This window comes from Halyomorpha halys, unplaced genomic scaffold, assembly GCF_000696795.3.
Source record: "Halyomorpha halys isolate HHAL.00 unplaced genomic scaffold, Hhal_1.1 Scaffold101.1, whole genome shotgun sequence".
In the NCBI taxonomy this organism is placed as follows: Eukaryota; Metazoa; Arthropoda; class Insecta; order Hemiptera; family Pentatomidae; genus Halyomorpha; species Halyomorpha halys.
The window spans coordinates 794,118-800,153 of record NW_027107342.1 but is presented as its reverse complement, the minus strand read 5'-3'; the positions used below and the strand labels follow the sequence as shown (position 1 = coordinate 800,153).

General features: G+C 26.8%; 1 protein-coding gene across 5 annotated transcripts in view; it reads left to right on the top strand.

Annotated features, from left to right (window-relative positions):
* LOC106677518 (protein-tyrosine sulfotransferase) overlaps positions 1-6,036 on the top strand; it is a 43,635-nt gene that overhangs the window by 1,581 nt on the left and 36,018 nt on the right. The window lies entirely within an intron of this gene.

Genomic DNA, 6,036 nt, shown 5'->3' with positions numbered 1-6,036 from the left:
AGGTTATAGATAATAGTGGTGAATACATAATAAATTAATATAATTTTGTTATTTAGTGAGAGCAAAATAAATTGTTTAGAATTGTTTTGTTTCATTAACACTATTCTATGTAAGTATTAGTCCACAGTTGTAGGCCATTTCTTCTTGAGACAATTTTGTTTTTCCTTTATCTATTATTCATCATTCTCACACATTTCATAAACCCAGACTACTCTATGGAGATTAAAAATAAGATAAACCCCCAATAAGGGCCCCCCCCCAAAAAAATACTTACTCTGTCGACTAAAACTTCCATTGTTTATGAAACAAAATAATTCTAATAAAGTTACTGGCGTGTAAAAGTAAAAACAAATTTTAAAAATGGCTGAAAATTTTTAAAAAGTCTTGAAACTATATATATGTAAAAAATGAAATTTACAAATAAAATAAAAAATATTTAAAAAAAAAAATATTTTCTCCTTTGTAGTAAGCCCTGCAGAAGAGACGTATAGTTTAAATAATTTATGAATTCACTAGGCAAAGAGCATATTATATACATAAGTGTTATTGCAGTATTACATTCAACACAATAGAAAGAGAAATACAATATACAATACCATAGAAAGAACATAACAAAAAACAAGAATCGGTGAGAGATAATAGAAAATAAAACAGTAAAAATAAATAAAATACAACTGAAAAGAAAGAAAAAGAAAAATAAGAATCTTTTTTAATAAGATAAATAAAATTTTAATAAGATCCTTCTTTAAATATCTAAAAGATGCTAATACATTAAATATCTTTTTTTTCATGCACCTATCTTAAAAAAAAGGCAGAAAAATAAAAAATAAAATATTGATATATAGTTTCAATATCTTCGGCCCAATATCTTTATTTACAAACAAATACAATACATAAAATAAATATATAATTTACAATAAATATTGTATTGAATTAACATGTTATATGTATATTTAAAAAGTTAAATATATAAAAGATTTATTGTAAATTATGTATATATATTGTCTATTTTATTGATATCTATAAGATATTGAGGAGGTTAGAAAACAAAATTATTAATTCTTATTATAAAGTAAATAAAAGATTTACTACTCGGTCAGTCACACATCCTTTTTTCATTTGGGCGCCAATACGACAGTAATGGATAGGCAACTGTTTTATTGGGAACTTCTGTTAACCGTAATTGATTACAAGAACTTTTTCTTGTAGAAGTGGAAGGATCAGAGACAAGCTTTGTTACGTGGGATCTACACGATATTTCTTAATGAACCCAATCTATTATTCTGTGTTATTCACATCATGATAATTAGATAGATAGATTAACAAATATGTATTTATTTATTTTATTTATTTCCCGAGAAAAAAAACTTTACATTTATACCGAACGCACGGGAAAATAAATGATTAACTAAGATACCTTTGTTTACGAATGTTATACATTAAAAAAATTGACCTAAAAAAATTCCTAACCAAGTTTTGTTGGTACAATGCCTTACAGACCAATATTTTTATGTAAATTCATGCGAATAGATTCATTGAGAAAATACATATGAACTTAAAAAAAATTTGTGAAAATGTGTATTTATCATTCATGGAAAAAAAAAAAAAAAGCAATCGGATTCCGATATTATTGTAAACGTTTTTCCTAGGATTGTGGAAAAATTTAGTATGGTTTAGCGTATGAATTTATTTCACATAAATAACAAACTATAGATGAGATTAAAATTCATCATTAAAACTCATTTCTTTTTTTTTTATTATTAATATAAAATCCCAAATTTACTTCTTTTTTTTTTATGCAAAGCATCGACGTTTCGGAGTACTCTTACGTCTTCAGTGTTTATACTCTTGTACAATAAATTTTATTTAATCACATATTCTAATTAATTCTCTATGTCTATGTCCATTTAATCTTAAGCAGTAGTTTATGTGGTTTTTATGATAGTTTTTATATGGTAGTATTTATATTGACAGAGATGTTAAGAGAAAAAAACAGAATTTTTATTAAAATTTGTTATATAAGAGAACAAATCCTGAAGACGGAGAAGGGTTCCTCAACGTCGGTTTTAAATATGTATTTTTTATTAAAATACACTCAATATTTCCTTGGTAATATTATAGTTTATTGAAAATATTGAAGTTTATATTAATAAAAAAAAAATTTCTTTGAAAATTTTATGAATTTTAGCCTTTCTGGTGTATGTTTGTTGTATACGATACGTAAAAATATATTCTTATGTAAATACAAAAAATATATATGCATATAAATAAATATCCGGGATATTAATATATTTCCGATACACAATTAATCATAGCTTACAGATTATAATTTATAATTAATAATATTTATGTATAGTTTCAGACCGTTAAAGATGTCAAAAATTGTATCATTACATTTTTGCTAATTATATTAAATTTTATTAAAAAAAAACATACCAACGATGGCTTATAGATTTTTGGTCATTTTCTAATCTATTTGTGAACACTATAATCTAAATATAATTTAAGACTACTTTATAACGTTAAATACATTTTTTAAATCATTCAATGTAAATAAAAAAATAAAACTTTTATATATCGCATAGGACTATATCCATTTTTATATAATAAAGGCTTAATATGTTTTTTTTCCATATCTAAAAATAAAGATAAAACATTACGTTGTTTTTTGATATTCCTAAAAAATCCATTTTGCGTTAACATAAAGACATAAGCATAGAGTTACTCTCACAATTCCGTCCCTCCATTTGGAATTTACCCTTTATTAGGGTTCATAAGCCCAAGATGTACATTATTTTATTTTAATGAAATTATTTTTATATATAAAAACTTTTGCTCCACTGAAATCCTTTTTCAAAAAAATAAAGAGCATGTCATTGTCTCTGTTGCCGACAATCATGGATTGAGTATTTTTATTTTATTATCATATTTACAATAGCCTAGAAAACGTACAGAAAAATATACTTGTGCAACTTAAAGAAGTTCTAGTTAGGGAAGAAAATTCGCAGCTTTGTTGAAATATTCGAAAATTTTGTGTTTTGAGATATTCTATAGATAGTATCATAGGCCGTGACAGCTTTTATTCTATTCTTTTCTTCTTTTTTTTTTTTTCCATTATGGTTTTTACCTTGGTTTTGTTCTTAGCCCTGATATAGGTCTGAAAGTTCGGCCGAACCATAGGCAATAATTAAATTAGTTTTTACTGATTAGTGTTTTTCACTGACCGCTCCTCCAACCTTCTTCTTCTCATAAAACTAGTATCATTACTCACATCGTTTTCATGATTCCAATTTCTGTTGGACGGACGATTTAGCCAACTATACCGACTGCTCAGCCGGACCTCTCATCTTTCAGTAGAAAACAAACTTCTAATTTATAAGACTACCTGAACGTACGGACTTGAACTTTAGGGAACAGCTAAAACGTGGAACCTCTCGACTCGAACGTTTCCAATCCTTTCAATGCAAGATCCTTACAAACATAGAAAATGTACCCTATTACGTTTCCAACAAATCACAAAATATTCCAACAAAATATTTTATTTTAGTATGAATGTGATCCTTCATCACTATTACCTATTGTGTGGCAGATTGTAATATCTATCAATAAATAAAGTTTTTAATTAAAATTAAAATGTAATTAATTTCTGTTGGATTTTGGCTGAATTGGAAGTTATGGAAAAAAAGATGCCTTAATTTTCTCTGTGAATAAAACTCAACGTCCATGACTAGAACGGTCTTATCTAATTTTATTTGATATAGCAAAAAAAAAAATGTATTTCTCTGATTGAAATTTTAAATACTCCCACGGGTACTTCATCAGAAAAACGTCATTCTTCTTTATTAATTATAATTATAGGGTCCTGTCACGTGATATATTTAACAACCTGATGCAATATCCGATTGTTGGCTGAGACCATTCCTAATGTGAATTTATAAATAATTCATCGGGCGAAATATTAATTCAGATAAGATTATAGATTGGCCACGGCGGATATATCAAGCCTGGTTTTGAATACAATGTCAGCCGAAGAAGCACCGAATATGTTAGCCATGAATCCCTCAGAGGTGGACTGCCCCGGAGAAATTCAAATAGAACTTTACATTATTCAGAAGATCTCTCATCCAGCTCTCGTGTCCGCTCCGAAATAAAAAGAAATATTTAGCTCGGTAATGACTAAGAATAGAAAGACCTCGCCGGTTTCTTAAAAGCATTTTAACGAAACGTTTCTCTAGCCCCATCATCCTCTCCGACCTAAGAGAAGTTCCTTAATGCATTTGTCTTGTCTTCTCTGGCTCTGAGTGCATCTTTGTTGATCATTGGATGAGCCGGACGTATCTTACGTTTATATTAACAATTAACATAATTAGTCCGGAAGTTATTGTTATTTTTTTTTTTTTAAAAACCCTGAATTAACTTATTCAACGTGATATTAATGAGAAATATAGTATGAACAAATTGTCGAATTTTTGCAATTTTTAGGGTTATTTTATTTTATTAGCCAGTCTGTGCGTCGAATAATAAACATTATTAATATCATCTGATTAGTACAAGGACATCTATAGAAGGTACAGACATAAAGAGAAACACTTTATTCAAAAAGCAGTGGCGCCCAAGCGCATTGGCCTACTGTACACCGCAGCATACTTAGACTAGGCGGGCAATTGCTTATTATTCTTATATTATTTAGGCGTAGTCAGTAAATATTAAAATACATAATTTTTTTCTTATTGTTTTAGTTCTTTAATCTGTTTTACTTTTTTTATATTTTATAATATTTTTGTCTATTATTTACCTATATACTACCACTACTATATATTAGCACTTGTAGATAAATAAATATCACTCTCAATATAATAAATAATAAAAATTTTAAATATAGATAAAAATCCTGCTGGACCATGCACAATTATATTCCACTAAAATCTTTAAAAAAAAAAAATACTCAACATACATGCATAAAAAAAAATACATGAAAAAAGTATACGAATCTTCTATAACGCAATCATTGAGTCATTGACCGACTCACTTTAATTTTCTTCTACCTTTCAATTTTTAGCTTTTTATCTGTTTATCGATACTTCATAATTATAGATTTAATTTATTACTTTATAATTATTGATTTAATTCAATACTATATAATTACTGATTTAATTATAATACTTATAATTACTGATTTAATTTATTAATTTAAAATTATTGATTTACTTAATTATTTATTTTTTTCAGGAAATTAAGTTTCACTTCTTTATTCTTTCTTTTTTTACAACTGAAAACGTTTCGAGCTGTCCACAAATTAATAATAAGAACTGTTATTAATTTGTAGACATTTGTCATTTGAAATTAAAAATCATTTTTAAATATTCCCATTAGAATATAAGTCCTAATTTTTTTTTTATTAACCTGCTTCTTGTTTTATTTCTAATTTTTTTTTTCTGTTTTAACATAATATTTGCATTTTATGTCTACTCGATTCTCCAAATTTTAGAGCACTTTGGTATTTAGTTGTAACAGTACACCTGATTATTTTATATTGTAATGCACTAAGCCAAAAATTGACGTTTTGAGATATTTTTGATGATTTTTTTTTTAATTTTATGGAAATAGTAATTTCTACTTTTTATAAGTAGATTTTTATCATATTAATAAATTCTTTTCTTTGGAGTTCAATTTCTATTATATTTTAGCCTGGAAAACCGAATAACTCAAACCTACAAACTCTTTACTTTTTGTTTCTCACACTTAAGCCTACTGTGTAATTTATTGAATTCTTTCTGAATTAGCAAAAGATGTTCGCGAACTCTTTGTTTGGTAGTGAAAGCAAATCAACTGATGAATAAATTAGACCTACGTCAGTGCGACTAACAATCTTTGAATTCATAGAAGCGTCTTGTCCAAACAACAAAACATTCCTTAGAATTGCATTATAGAATCAACTGAAGTATTTCTCTGATTGAAATTTTAAATACTCCCACGGGTACTTCATCAGAAAAACGTCATTCTTCTTTATTAATTATAATTATAGGGTCCTGTCAC